The sequence below is a fragment of the Lepidochelys olivacea genome (assembly GCF_965140295.1).
Source record: "Lepidochelys olivacea isolate rLepOli2 genome assembly, chromosome: 4".
In the NCBI taxonomy this organism is placed as follows: Eukaryota; Metazoa; Chordata; order Testudines; family Cheloniidae; genus Lepidochelys; species Lepidochelys olivacea.
Window position 1 is genome coordinate 87762612 of NC_140414.1, and position 16594 is coordinate 87779205.

At 39.2% G+C, this 16594-nt stretch overlaps 1 protein-coding gene across 3 annotated transcripts in view; it reads right to left on the reverse strand.

The window, feature by feature from the left end:
- SORBS2 (sorbin and SH3 domain containing 2) overlaps positions 1 to 16594 on the reverse strand; it is a 276988-nt gene that overhangs the window by 244883 nt on the left and 15511 nt on the right. For all 3 annotated transcript variants that reach the window (XM_084627086.1, XM_084627085.1, XM_084627087.1), the window contains exon 2: positions 3517 to 3652. The gene's annotated coding sequence lies outside the window, so the exon portion shown is untranslated. The remainder of the gene's footprint in view (positions 1 to 3516; positions 3653 to 16594) is intronic.

Consider the following 16594-nt stretch of genomic DNA (forward strand, 5'->3'; position numbering starts at 1 on the left):
ACAGCTCACTTCATCGGATGTAGCTGTAGCTCACGAAAGCTCATGCTCAAATAAATTGGTTAGTCTCTAAGGTGCCACAAGTACTCCTTTTCTTTTTAGTAAATAGGCAGACATGCTCAGCCAGTTGACCCTGGTGCATCCCCACTCTGATCCTTAAGTAGTAAAGAGGGCAGTGTGCTGCCCTTACACAATGGATGAATTTCAGCCATTCTGCATACTTTGTTCTACTATTTTTAAACAGTCTTATTTTCTCTGTTTCAACTTGGTCACATAGCGTTAAACAACATTCAGTTAGAACAAATACCCACTAATCTCTGCTATTGATAAGTGTGTGTAACTCACAGTAATCTCCACAGGAGCTACCCATGTTCACTGATGGCAGAACAGATGTTAAATTCAAATTCTTTATCAGCGTGAAAAATTCTTACTACACAAGTATTCCTAGCTATCAGGATAGAACCTTAATTGTTTCTAGAAGCAACACATCCTGAAAGCAATCACTGTATCTGGAAAACAGACCTGTACATCGGGAACAAATCAAGGAAATTCTGAGATGTCTTATTTGATCAGATGTGTAGGCTCCATTATCAAAAGCTTACACATACTCCTCTGTTTAAATTTATAGACAGTGGTGACAGGTCACATTTGTTTATTCAACCAACACTAACTGCTCTGAGTGATCCTTTACTCTCCAAACACATTGCATTACAAGTAACAGCACTAGGCTATTCAAGACTTATAAGGCTCCCTGGGAGCATATCAGTTAAGTAAAATAAAAAATGTAAACCAGGAAGTTTATTATTTTTTCACTGACATATTTGACATCACCTTTGGAGAGTGAACAAAGACACACTGTCAAAGGGAGAAACCTGCACAAAATGTTACTGTGTGTTCTTCATGAATGCAGAGGTATATTTAAGCAAAGAAAGAATTCCATTGCTCTCCTGAGACTTCCTTCATTCAGCTGATTTACTTATGGTGCCACATTCACACCACTACAATTCAGATTGTGTCAGCATTTCACATACTGACTCCTGATTGCTGGAGCTTATCCTAAAAATTAATGCTAACCTGAAATTTAGCATTACTTGGTCTCAGTTCCTGAGCAATTTTATTTGACTATAATTTTTTTTAATGAAATGTTTCATCATTTTAAAGTGGAAAATTCCCAGTTATAGACATTCCTTCACACTTACTTTACATAACTCAGATATTATTCTGATAAAAATAGTATTTGGAAAGTTTTGCCAAGAATATAGTTTTGTTGTATTTTTTTCTCCAAAAGGCTCTTTTGCGGAGAAACACACATTTCTTCCTGACTTTCATCTACAAGCACATGCTCACTCCACAGGGGACCATATTACAGCAACCAACCTTCTCTCTAAACAGTATTCCTTTCAGAGGTCCTTAAAAACCTCTTCATAATGGGCCATCCACAAATAGGCTAACAGATAAGTCAAGCGGTCATTACTGCACGTTGGAAAAGCTGGGTACATCAGTGAAAAAAGAGTGATCAAGCTGGGGGAAGAGGAAGTGGGGTCTTTTGGTGAAGGATAAGAAGGCAACAGGCTCACTGTTCAGGAAGACAAGTAGGTAGGAGAGAAGAGCCCTAGATGAGTAGAAGAGGTGGTTTATGAGAAGTGGATGGGAGAAGGTGGCTGGGGTGGCCCAGCATTGAGGCACAAAGAAGGACAGATTGTTGCAGAGAGGCACAGGCCAGTTGATTCCTTTTGGTCAGAGACTGGAATGTAGCTTGACAAGGTGGTTTAGTCTGATACTTAAATGGACAAAATAACCACCAGGTCACTGGATTATTATGCATCATCTCACTAGCTATCTGAATGCGCTTATTAGGTGAGGAAGAGTCAATCAGCCAGAGGTGTGTCTGCTGAGTGATGCAAATCCCACACAGCTCTGAGGTTGCTACCTGCCCAGAATTATCAACACCTGGTGGCCCGGGCAAGCAAGAGTCCAGGAATGGGATCCAGGTCTCCCATAGCAGTGGGAAACACTAGCACAGGGCTCTGACCAAAACCTGTATTTCTGAACAAATATCACAAGACACCCAAGATGTTAATTTTTATACAAGTCTATATTTTTTACCAAATATATATATATATTATACAATAAAAACGATATACACACTTTATAACTTTATGTGAATTTTTCTTGTACAAAAAGTAAACTGAAAATTAAATTAAATGAGTTAGGAAGCCCGGTCACAGCTTTTCAATAAAAGAATTGACCCCAACAACTTTCCCCTCATGAAAAGTTTAAGACAGAACACTACTGTATTTTTAAATGTAGCTTTGCTTTGACATATGGCCCAGGGTTTCAAGAAACTTTTTTTTAAAATGTGAACTCTAATTCCAGGTTTTTCTATGGCAAAGATTGAAAAACCAACTATGCTGAACTGAGGCATACAGTACACAAGAACATAGTAATTATGGTAAGCCAGTGGTCCACAGTGTATGTGAGCTGATGGACTATGTCTCTGTAAGCTGTCATTTAATGCTAGCTTCTTGCTTAGAGAAGTCATAGCATGCAGCAGGAAGCTGATCATCGAAGCTCGAAAAAGTGATTGATCTCAGAAATGGAAGAATTGGTTTTGCTTTTTTAGACATTTTCTTCATTTTGTTCATAGTAAGGAAGAATACAGGAATGTAGTTGACAAATCAAAGTTTTTATTCAGAAGGTGTTGTCATATCACCATAGCAAAACATTCCCCCCACCCAAGATACGTTAACACCCCATAATCAAATTAAATGTTATGTTGGAAGTACACAGATCAAAGCACTTTGAAAACTGTAAGCCACATCAAGTATCCTTATAATAGAGTAAAGGGCAGTTACAGAAATATTTTATGAGTAGGTTAAAGAAGCCTGCTGGTAAACGTGCCAACACCACAGATTAACTAGGTGCATACATTAACATCAGTGAAAGAAAAATTAAATTTTACATTGCACGTGTTAACGTTTTAGATTATATATTGTCTCTGCACCACATGCAACAAACAAGCAAACCAAGCAACACTAGTGAATCAATGGGAAAGATGATTTTAAACACTGAGGATTTATGTGCTATAATTGAGAAATTCTCTTTACTTAGATAGTTGATTGTATTCTACTAACTTTCAAACACTAAAAGCAGGAAGAAATCTAAAAATACAGTGATCTGGGGTTTTGCTTTAGATCTTCTCTTATGATTTGGATACAACCTGAGAGCTAAATTATTAAAATTTACAACCCAGCCCATTCTAAAATGCAGTACATACAACTTTAGATGAATATTTCAGAGAGCCTCAAAAAAGGCACAGTAAAGCAGGACCTAGACTCTTGCCTCTGTACAACATAATTGGGTTTGCACTTCTGTACAGAAATAGAACATATGGCTAAGAAATACTAGTAATAAGTGGCAGGTTCTCTCTGAATATTAGCTAGATCATCAAGAAAGTCAGTCATGAGTGCAGTAAGAAAACATAGAACATATGTTTAACAAAAAATATATATGACTTACCGGACAGACCAGCTTGGCTGTTTCTCAAGTGCAGAGGAAGTAAGTGCTTCTTCCCTTGTACATGCAGTTCTTGTTTATTTAGCCTTTTTTAAAGGTTTGCACTACAAAGGTTTAAGTTTAAGTCAAATCCAGGAATCTGTAGGGGAGAAACAGGGAAGGGGATAAGAGAGTAAATGAATCTCAGCTGCTGGCTGGTACGACTGTTCTAGGAGCATTTGAGCTATTTTCAGCAACGGACGGGTTTGCCTACAGTCAGGATTAAAATGCAAAACATTCACACACATAAAAATCAGGAAACCCACAACAACAACTTTGTGCATTGTCCAAATTTTCATTTAAAGAAACAGAAGGAACAAGTAATGTTGATGCAGAAAAATAATGTAAAACACACATCTGGGGCCTTTAAGACTATATTACCTATGGGCTCAGGAAATTAACCACTATATTTTCTTTTAGCTTGGAAAAGTAGCTTCAAGTTTAATCACCACTGAAGATGCTGTGCCATCTCCACAAAAGGGTTTCTCTGAGCTGGAAGGGCTTTCTCATTTGCTCATTTTGCATTCAAGTTTTTTTTGATCTAGGTGATGTCAGTGTCTGATGGCAATCCAGTCTCCCAGCAGTTTATTTTCAGTTTGCATCTAAATTTTCAGTGTCAAGAGTGCTATTTTTTGAATGTCTAAATATTTCTGACTGTGGCCTGAGACTGTAGCTCGTCTTCTCAGTAAGGACCAGGGACCATTCAGTGACATAATGGAGTTACCCAGATACCTGCCTGCACCTATTGAAAAAAATGACAAGGAAAACAAAGCATTTACTCAATTTGGGCTACTGATCACAGAAAAACTTAGCTTCATACTCATGCTCTTCTGGTGCATGAAAGCTGGTTTCTTTGGGGCTTACAGATAACATCAGTGAACTGAAATCGCTTCTTCTGTCATGTGAAGCAGCTTTTCAGGATGTCCTCTATAAATCTTTTCCTACCAATTGTGACAGGCACAGATTACTGTGCGTCATCAAGACAACTTCTCACATCCCACCACATCACTGTGGACTGCCCTTCACAAGTCTGTTATTTCCGTCAGAAGGAAAAAATAGCGTTCTGTAGTTACTTTCTAACCTGGATCCAAAACAAGTCCATGCTGCGTAGATTATAAAATGCTTTATTACATCTTAAATCCAGCTCAGATTTTTACTTAACTGGTTTGCTCATTTGGATAGGTTTTATGAGCTCAATCATTGGACAGCTTCAGATTTTTTGATATATGGTCTGAGAGTGGCTGGCATTTGAGGAATGTTTTCCCTGATGCCTGAGTCAGGATATCAGACAAAAATACAGCAACCCAATAAAGCACCCATGTGGTAAAGCAATTATATATTGGCAATTTTAACAAAAACACGAATGAGCAAATGTCCAATTAAAAATAACGTGCTCACACACCATAATGCAGGGCCAATCACAGTGATGAAGCTGTCAAAGTCCAAAAAGGAACTTACTCTTCTATGTAAGGGGAAGGATTCTCACAAAACTGATCCTTACCATTGTAGTGCCCCGTTAAGAACAATTGTTAACAAACAACATAACCACTAAATATTTGACTGTTAAGTTAAGCATTATTATTGCTTCATTCTAAGTTGTCGGTTCCTATTAACACACACACAATTAGAATGAAGGAAATGTTATAAAAAGGAGATGCCTAGTCACCTTCTCAACTGTTTGAATGTAAGCCAAATCAATCTAGGACCACTATCTTACCACAAACATTCATCCATAGAGGTACAGAAGAGTTCAGCTCTATTACACTATACACCGATATCACACATACAACATTGTAGCTGTATCTTAATGTCCAATTATTACTGAAGTAAGATTCTCTAATGTCCGCTACTATGCAGTGCTATATATCTTTTCAGAAGACAGCCATTCACTACATTGAGCTCCCTGATTTACCATCAGCACTTATTCCATCTTGGCACCTTACATTGTTTATTATATGTTCTTTGCAATTTATTTTGTGTAAATCATAACATACCTGTTATCTTTCATAGCATGTACTACCCTGCTCAGTAGTACTGCTTTGGTATATGTTAATCATTCATTTCAGCCACTGGATATAAATCCAGATTTTTATCAGATGATGGTGAGTTAGAAATGTGTTATACTCTGTAAATATTACTAAAAATGTACATACCATCTGGCCCTCTCCAGGCCAGATCTGATCATCCCTATGTTTATTAGCAAAACAGACACAAAGCACAGATACAGAGACAACTGTCTCTTCAAAATATCTACATACCTTCTATTAGTGATAATGGGAGTTTGGGACAGTTATTGAGGGGAAAATATAATAATTATAGGAATTCACCAGAAACAGTTTCCTAGGCCTACTTCTCCAGCCACTGCAAATGATCAACTCCTAGACAAGTCAATGGGAATTGTCTGTATGCAGTGGCTGGAGAATTGTTCCTCCTTTGGAAAATTTCCCAGAGTAGTTTGAAAGCTGTTCAGATCCCATAACTTAAGTACAGTATAACCAGGTGTAATGTATTATTATTATTATTGTGAGTGTTACTTCTACACAACTTTGTGATCACCCTTGGAGTGCTATTTCTGACATAATTCTCCTATATGTGACAGCCCCATTTTCCTGTATGAATTATTACAGAAAAGAGTAAAAAAAACCCAAAAAAAAGTCCATTGGGGCAGATCCCCTCCTCAGTTCTGTGCCTTTGTGCTACTATGATTGACCACTGTGAGCCAAATAAATTCTCATTAAAGACCCGGAGAGAGGGTCCAACCTTGCTTTCTTTAATGACAATGGCAAAAACTTCCAGTGATTTCAATGGGAGCAGAACTAGGCCCTGAAGCTTATTTGCAAGGGTAGAAGGTGATGTGCAAGGAGCTTTCTCCTGCATACAAGTCTATCTCCAAAAGGGCCACCGTAAGGTACAGCTGGGGCCACCTCCCTCATCCCTTTCTGAAAGAGAGAGCAGAGCAGAGCAAGAGAAGTGGAGCCCATACTATACTCTGTAAAAGGGTGCCAGAGCGCTCTCTCCTGAATGGAACTTTCCCAGACCTTTTTTTGCTTTTTAGCCAAGGCAGCCAGAATGCTTCTGAGGTACCCTGCTGCTGCTCAGCCTCTCCACATATGCTCCACTTCAGTATAGCCTGTGGTTGAAGAATCACAATATAATAGTGACTACAAGTTTATATATAGGGATAGCCACCCTTGGGATAATGTGCAAGCCCTTTGGGAGTCATGGAGGAAGCTCAGGGGGCCATAGGAGGTCATGCAAAAACAAACATTTGGGAAAAAAAAGTATCAATACATTTTTGGTAATAAAAAAGTATAAACAATGTCAGCTCTGTAACAGGATATACCTTTAAAGACATACACCATATTGTTTTAACCTGAGAATCCCAGCTGGCGGATTAGTGTAGTCTAGTGAAAGATGAGAGTGTATGCAGAAAACTCCTAGAGCTTCAGCTAATAATACAATATTGAACCTGTATCTGCATGTGTGCCCATCTGTCTGGATTTCCTTATATAAAATAGAAGTCCCATACAAAATGTTTTGTTATATATATATATATATATATGTACATTGGGGGGGGGGCGGTTATGTCATTCAGTCATTAAATTTTTTGAAAAATCACCACAGACCTCAAAATTTTTACCACGGACACAGTGCTGATCCCTGACCACAGGGTAGAATGTGTTCTGAAGTGTTGGCAGCCAAGATCACGAAGCCTCAAATTTACTGTGAGATTTAAAAAACAAATACGTATCACTTCACCCTCCCCACCCCCAAGAAAACCGGAAGCTTTGAAAAAAAATCCAACAAGACTTGATTACTTGTTGTGGCCATGTTATCAAAGAACCCTTCAAGGACTTCTAGGTATCTCTACGAACCATACAACAATGTAAAGGTGGAATAACATTGCTCCATCGGTTTTAAAAAGTATAGGGCCTGAACTGCTACCAAATAATGCCGTTTTCCAAATAGTACTGTTATGTACAGCTGTGCAAACAACTGATCTTTTTGGTTCACTAGCTGATCGGAGGGGGGGAAATTGGGGGAAAAATATTTTAATGTTCTGGAAAACTGAAAAGTAAAAAAAGCTCTGTTTTGGACTGAATGAAACACTTTCATTTTTGAGGCTTTAGTTTACTTTTTTTATTTGAAAAATGGAAATATTGCATTTTTAAAAATGTGATTTTTTTTAATCCACCCCCCACCAAAACAATTAGACAAATTTGACATTAATTCACAATGTGTTTTATCCAGATCTACATTTCTCTGCTAAAACTCTTTTGTCCAAAAATTTTTGCTATGCTTTACTCTTTTGTACCATATTAGTGACATGGCTGAGGATGCCCAAGAACTTCATGAATTAAATGATATATCTGGTGCTGCATAATTTCTAGTGTTGCAATGTATGTTTCCAATTGTTTATTAAAGCAGACACTCTTATATACAGCTTTGCCAGGACAAACAACAAGAGACTACTTTATTCAAGACACTGCAGGAAGAAGTCAAAGATTTCCACGCCCAGTGGGAGTGGTGGATTGCAATCTGCATGCATGGTGCCAAGGTGTTCACGGATAAGAATAGCAGACCAGTCGCATGGATCCAAAACACTACACATAAAGCCTCACAGCTTTAGTTTGTTATGTGCTCCCAAGCTCTTGCTGCCTGGAAGTCTGAAATATACTGTTTTTACAGAGGTTATAAAGTAGTGAACTTTATTAAAGGCTATGCAATGTATTTTTGATTTTTTGACATTGCTCTCTTATCATGGATTCTTCTTACAACCAACTCCACTTTCCAGATGAAGTGAGACAGCACTTCACCTCATGACAGCTAAGTCAGCTCTTTATTTTAAGAGCAGAAGTGAAGGTGTCAAGGTTCCTCCTCCACTCTGAACTCTAGGGTACAGATGTGGGGACCTGCATGAAAACCTCCTAAGCTTACTTTTACCAGCTTAGGTTAAAACTTCTCCAAGGTACAAATTAATTTTATCCTTTGTCCTTGGAATAATCACTGCCACCACCAAACTCTAACTGGGTTCACCGGGAAACGTAGTTTGGACACATCTTTCCCCCTCAAATCCTCCCAACCTTGCACCCCACTTCCTGGGAAAGGTTTGGTAAAAATCCTCACCAATTTGCATAGGTGACCACAGACCCAAACCCTTGGATCTGAGAACAATGAAAAAGCATTCAGTTTTCTTACAAGAAGACTTTTAATAGAAATAGAAGTAGATAGAAGTAAAGGAATCACCCCTGTAAAATCAGGATGGTAGATACCTTACACGGTAATTAGATTCAAAACATAGAGAATCCCTCTAGGCAAAACCTTAAGTTACAAAAAAAGACACACAGACACAAATAGTCATTCTATTCAGCACAATTCTTTTCTCAGCCATTTAAAGAAATCATAATCTAACGCATATCTAGCTAGATTACTTACTAAAAATTCTAAGACTCCATGCCTGTTCTATCCCCGGCAAAAGCAGCATATAGACAGACAGACCCAGACCCTTTGTTTCTCTCCCTCCTCCCAGCTTTTGAAAGTATCTTGTCTCCTCATTGGTCATTTTGGTCAGGTGCCAGCGAGGTTAGCTTTAGCTTCTTAACCCTTTACAGGTGAGAGGATTTTTCCTCTGGCCAGGAGGGATTTTAAAGGGGTTTACCCTTCCCTTTATATTTATGACAGAAGGTTTTTCTGAATGATCAATCTCCCTTTGTGGAGTCCATCAATAATTCATTTTGGGTGTCATTGCTTATCCTGCCTTGCTGAATGAGCTGAGCTTTCTTCGCCAGGGCTGGAACTCAAATGTTCTGTCCATGCGTGATTCATCAGAAAACTTTGAATTTGGTCTTCCTGAGCACAAACAGGAAACTTGTAGTAGTTTCCTCTTGGCTTAGATTTTGTGGAGGGAACTGAGGAGCCAGCCAGGAATTATCAGGAAGCATCTGACGATTGAAAGTGACTGTCCCAAGGAACTGCAGGCCCAGCTGTAGTACTATTTTCCCCAATAACTCCTATGTGAAAGAAGTGGATCAGAAGACCCTGCATCCAAGATGTTACTGACTCATCAGCACTGACTGGATCATTGTAAGACAAATTGACAGGTATCTCTCATGAAAAAATTCTGCAGTTGACTTTCTCTAGTAACTTAGCTTTACTTGCAGGTGCCTTGAAAGTTCTGTTGTCATTTTCCTCCTTGTACTTTGAGGAGACGGTTTTCTCTTAGAATCATAGATTATTAGGGTTGGAAGAGACCTCAGGAGGTCATCTAGTCCAATCCCCTGCTCAAAGCAGGACCATGCCAACTAAATCATCCCAGCCAAGGCTTTGTCAAGCCGGGCCTTAAAAACCTTTAAGGATGGAGATTCCACCACCTCCCTAGGTAACCCATTCCAGTGCTTCACCACCCTCCTCATGAAATAGTGTTTCCTAATATCCAACCTAGACCTCCCACTGCAACTTGAGACCATTGCTTCTTGTTCTGTCATCTGCCACCACTGAGAACAGCCTACCTCCATCCTCTTTGGAACCCCCCTTCAGGTAGTTGAAGGCTGCTATCAAATCCCCCCCTCCCTCTTCTCTTCTGCAGACTAAATAACCCCAGTCCCCTCAGCCTCTCCTCATGAGTCATGTGTCCCAGCCCCCTAATCATTTTTGTTGCCCTCCGCTGGACTCTCTCCAATTTGTCCACATCCCTTCGGTAGTGCGGGGACCAAAACTGGACACAATACTCCAGGTGTGGCCTCACCAGTGCCGAATAGAGGGGAACAATCACTTCCCTCGATCTGCTGGCAATGCTCCTACTAATATAGCCCAATATGCCATCAGCCTTCTTGGCAACAAGAGTACACTGTTGACTCATATCCAGTTTCTTGTCCACTGTGATCCCCAGGTCCTTTTCTGCAGAACTGCTGCTTAGCCAGTTGGTCCCCAGACTGTAGCGGTGCATGGGATTCTTCCATCCTAAGTGCAAGACTCTGCACTTATCCTTGTTGAACCTCATCAGATTTCTTTTGGCCCAATCCTCCCATTTGTCTAGGTCACTCTGGACCCTATACCTACCCTCCAGCGTATCTACCTCTCCTCCCATCTTAGTGTCATCTGCAAACTTGCTGAGGGTGCAATTAATCCCATCATCCAGATCACTGATAAAGATGTTGAACAAGACCGACCCCAGAAGCACTCCGCTTGATACCGGCTGCCAACTAGACATCAAGCTGTTGATCACTAACCATTGAACCCAACAATCTAGCCAGCTTTCTATCCACCTTATAGTCCATTCATCCAATCCATACTTTTTAAACTTGCTGGCAAGAATACTGTGGGAGACAGTATCAAAAGCTTTGCTAAATTCAAGATACATCACATCCACCGCTTTCCCCATATCCACAGAGCCAATTATCTCATCATAGAAGGCAATCAGGTTGGTCAGGCATGACTTGTCCTTGGTAAATCCATGTTGACTGTTCCTGATCACCTTCCTCTCCTCCAAGTGCTTCAAAATCGATTCCTTGAGGACCTGCTCCATGATTTTGCCGGCGACTGAAGTGAGGCTGACCAGTCTGTAGTTCCCCAGGTTCTCTTTCTTCCCTTTTAAAATATGGGCACTATATTTGCCTTTTTCCTATCGTCCGGGACCTCCCGCAATCACCACAAATTTTTGAAAGATAATGGCCAATGGCTCTGCAATCACATCAGCCAACTCCCTCAGCACCCTTGGATGCACTTGATCTGGACCCATGGACTTGTGCACATCCAGGTTTTCTAAATAGTCCTTAACCTTTTCTTTCCCCATTGAGGGCTTCTCACCTCCTCCTCATACTGTGTTGCCCAGTGCAGCAGTCTGGGAGCGGACCTTGTCTGTGAAGACCGAGGCAAAAAAAGCATTGAGTACTTCACCTTTTCCCACATCTTCAATGCTTGCAATAAAAATTAGATATTGACCATCAACTAAAAATGAATTAAGTCTATTATTTCCTCTATCCAACTTTATATGGAACAGCTTTTGTCTATAAGAAAGACTCATCCAACATATTAAATTGTTAGTTTTATCTCCTTTATAAAATTTGTTTTTCAGACATCATACTTAACAGGTATTGTCATAATTACAAAATTTCACCTGCTCACAATTTGGATTCTTGTTAGACACCACTCACAAAAACATTCTTAATCTGGAAAGGAGTCATCAGTTCTGAAAGCTTGGGAAATTATTATTTAGCTTTGGAGAACTCCAGGCTCCCTGCCAATCACATTCTCAGAAAACCAGGTCTAGGGTGAAATTTTAGCCGCATCAAATTCTATGGGAAAACTTCCATTGACTTCATGAGATGAGGATTTCACTCTTGATGTCTAAGGAAGTGTGAATGACATTATTCAGTCAGCCTGTAGACCCACTGCACTATGTGTTTCGGATTATTATTAAACATACTGGGATACCTTCATTCTGACATTACATGAGAATACCATCCTTCAAAAAATTATGATGTCAATACTCCTGCCAATAAGCAAACATGAATGCCAAATAACTGTATTAAATCAGGAAAGGAAATTCTAGGGATGAAGAGAAATACCTTTCAAAAGGCTTGTTAAAAAAAGCATGCTATTGACTCCAAAAATGTATAGCTGCTCCTCAATAATCTGTGTTAATCCACATCCAGTACCTATGCCAATTACATTTAACTGGCATCAGTCTTATTATCCTTATTCTCATAAACTAAAAAAGCTGTGTTAACTGCAACTACAACTGATAAATTGTACAGACATAATATTCCAGTTACATTGCTAGTAAAACAGACTTGCCTCTGCTTGAATGTTAATTTCAAATTATTACAAAAATGTAGAGAGCATAAATATGCAAAAGGATTTTGCAGGAAATACAAATCAGGAGTCTATTGTTTACCAAGTTCTGTGTGTGTACTGCCAGCCCATTGTTTCAGGAACTTTGTACAAGGTCACTTTTCTTTACATGCTCTCTTTTCTGCCAGAGCTATGATCACTTACTGTGTTTTTTAATTACAGACATAGGCCCTGAACCTGTGAGGTACAGTGAGAGTGCAACAGGAGCTGAGAGAACAAAGTATTTTAAAGGGCTACACCCACGGTAAACTTGGGGCAAAATTCACCTTTGTGCAGGAGGCTAAACATAATAGATTAGCCCCACTGTGTGCATAAGTGGGAACAAGGTGGCATTAGGCCATGTGCTGGCCCTTTACAGAGACGTAATTTTCACACTGATGTATTTACAGAGAGCAATCATATGTCCCCTCAGCTTTCATTTTGTTAGGCTAAACAAGCCAAGCTCCTTAAGTCTCCTCTCATAAAACAGGTTCTCCATTTCTCTGATCATCCTTGTAAATCCTTGTCTGCACCTGTTCCAGTTTGAATTTATCTTTCTTAAACAAGGGAGACCAGAATTGCACACAGTATTCCACAAGATCTCACCAGTGCCTTGTATAATGGTAATAATACTTCCACCTATAATGCCTCCTATCTCTACTGCATTTTAGGACTGTACTAGCCTCTTTCATAGCCACATCATATTCGTGGCTCATAGTTATCCTGTGATCGACCAATACACTCAATTCTTTCTCCTCTGATGCTTCCAGCTGGCAAGTCCTCAGCTTATAGCAAAGACTCTTGTTGTTGGTCCCTGAATGTATGACCTTGCACTATTAAATTTCATCCCATTTCTGTTACTCCAGTTTTCAAGGTCATCCAAATCTTCTTGTGTGACATTCTGGCCTTTTCCTGTATTGTTAATACCTCCCAACTTTGCCATCTGAAAATTTTATTAGCACACTCCTACTTTTTGTTCCAAGGTCATTAATGAAAATGTTAAATAAGATTGGGCCCAAGACTGATCCTTGAGAAACTCCACTAATAACTTCCCGCCAGCTGGATAGTTCATCTTTCAGTGTGACCCACTGTAGTCTCCCATTTCCCACGTGGAACTGCATCAAATGTTTTACTGAAATCGAGGTAGATTAGACCTACATAATATTTCAGACAAAAAAAATGCAATATCTTTTCAAAGAAACAAATCAGGTTCATCTGGCACGATCTACCTTTGTAAAAACATGGATTTTATCTCAATTACTGTTTACCGCTATGTCGTTAATTACTCTCCCTTTCAAGATTTGTTCTAAGGGGTTGCATTCAACTGAGGTCAAGCTAACAGGCCTGTAGTTTCCTAGATCAATTTTTGGTCCTCACTTAAAAATAGGTACTATATTTGCAGTTCTCCAGTCATAAGCTATGCATCTGTTTTTCAGCGAGGCCCTGAGTTTTCACTCAATTTCCTACCTTGGTTTGATTGAAGCACAAGGAGGTCAAGCAACTTCCTCATGGTCAAATGAATCACTGGCTTAGCACAGGCTAGAAGACCTCAGGATCCTCCTAAGTCTCAGTCATTGACCTCTAAGACTCTTTCACACAACACTGTCTTTTTCACACAATCTAAGCATGCAGTCGTTTACCCTCCAGAGTCCAGGAAAGGTAGTGTTTAGGACCTGGTGAGCACAGATAATTGGGAGGTAGCCATAAAAAACAATCAAATGTAGTACTACCATGATCCTTAAAATGCAGACTTGGATTAGCTCTGCTTTTTGCAATTCAAACTATTCAGTGATACTTGTATCTGGGCATGTTTTCTAAAATTTTCCAGCTAGACATTGGAATCTTTGGAAACCACATCAGGTGTCTCCACTGTTTATATGGTTTTCTTCATAATCAGAGAGGCATCACCCCTAAATGAATTACTATGGCAGTAGGGAGCTCACTGATTTTCTCAGCGGGGAAAATAATGGTAAACAGGATTTTGTGGCCTATGACTTCTGGGAGGAGCCCACTTTTATGGGCTTGACAAAGGGACTGTCCATCAATCACACGTCCTGAGAGATCTCTTATGGTAAGGTTAGTGATTTGGTAATGTTATCCGCCTTGACTTTTGACAAAGTTTTATTGAACCAAATCTTTGTGTTAATCCACAAAAAGTTAAAATAGGATGATCTATGCCAAAATAAAATATCAACAAATCAAAAAAAAAAATGCTTTGTGACATCTGAAATAAAAGTGATTTCAATTTGTTAGTGCCTTTAATGGAAATGCTAAGCATCAAACTATTCATTTTTTGCAGGGAGTTTCTTTTTCACTTTGATACTTATGGATATCATTCTAGTTTTCCTTTGTGAAAAACAGGTTCTATAGATATAGACACAGCCATACAGTGAAGTCTCCTTTTTCTTCTCCCTCAAGAGACCCATAATCTGTGGAAGGTTCTGTGTTTCGCTCTTGAGTTTCTACTCGATGAAAGTTGGCCTGTCAGCTTCACACCACTGGGAGGTACACACTTGACTTACGTGACGGCAGGCTTGCATAGTAATAATAGGTAACAATAAATTAGACACAAAGTAGGCTTACCATGGCTGCAGACAATATGAAGTTTGAAAGCTTCAAGACAGGAAGAGGCTGAATAGAAAACTTATGTCATGAAAGTAATGATCAGCGTCAACGTTGTTCTAACTAGAAATGCTGAGCACAGCAAGACAATAAAACATGGGACTGATCACCCAGAAAATATGTCTTAATATGATTTTATTTATGCCTATCAGATTGTTGGAATGGAGAATATGTAATTTCATCTGTAACAGGTCACAATATCATTCTCAAGGGATAAATGCTTCAGGATGCTATTACACAGCAGTATTATTGTAATTATCATAATACAATATTTGGCCTTTTATATTATTTATTAGACACTGACAATGGACTCTGGTCCCATGCCTGGAGGAGCTTACAATCTAAGACACACATAGGGAAGGGAACAGCTTATTGGTTTAGTTTTATTAATATTAATTTAATTAATTATTTTCTTTAGAATTAATGATAAGTATAAGGATGGGCTTGAATTTCAGCTCTGTTTCTAAACTGAATTTTTGATTAAGGATTCCCTGAGACCTCAGTTATGACAGTATTGGGACAAGATACACAAGAGCTGTTTCCCCTTACTATAACCTGGATCTACTCATCTGTCCATAGAATGTAAGCTTTTCAGAGCAGGGACAATAATTCCAGAGTGACTGCAAAGTGCCTAGCACATAGTGGGCAGTATTTAAATACATAATAAAAATGATAGTTCTTTTTGGAAATGAAGAGACCAAGGATGTCTCCTCTTCTTCTGCAGCATTATTCCTAAGCCACAGACCATCCTCAAGCAAGGTACCTGCTCCTCTTGTGTCAGATTTCCCCTCTTCCTGGCAAGTCCTTCTGGAAGTGCTAGGGAAGGAAGAGCTTTACTTGTGCTTCTAGGAAGAGCTGGAGTCCCCTGACTTTAATCTCTAAAATAAGTTTAGAAAGTACTGATGTGCTCCAACTGCCATTGTAGTTACTGTGCAATCCTTGGCCCTTTGAGACAGTGACTCAGGAAATCAGTGCTGAAGTCATTTTTGTTAACAGATAAACATATTAAATATTTAGTAATTTATCACATATTACTTTGACAGTTAACAAGTGAAAATGGCTTTTGTTTGCCATTTGAGTTCCCCACTGTACCATTAACTGTAGTACAATCTTTATTGGTTTGAAACATTTGTGTAAAGTATATAGTGCTTTTCTTGGCTGAGGGGAAAAAAGCTGATGTTCAGAGCGCACGAGGCAGCACGGGACTGTAGCTGCATTGCTAGTTCATCACTTTCTGCCCAATGATTCACAGCCAGAATTAACTTCTGGGCTATAGGGAGATAGCACGGAGTAAAGTCTTACATCCAAACAGTAGATGTTAGGGTGGTAAAGGAGGTGGATAGTCTGTGTAGTGAATATTGTCTAAATTATTTTGACATCAATTTACTAATCCTCCTCTTTTGGCACACTGTTCCTCTTTCATTCTCTTTTGATGCTAATCCACTTAGTGACATCATTTCAGAAAAACAAAATAAAATTAAAAAACGAAAAGCACAACTGTGTATTTCCACCATTTGCTTCCCTGTATGGGTAATCTCCTCTATCAGTGACCATGAAGAGAAGACTATATGGATACCATTTTCAAAAG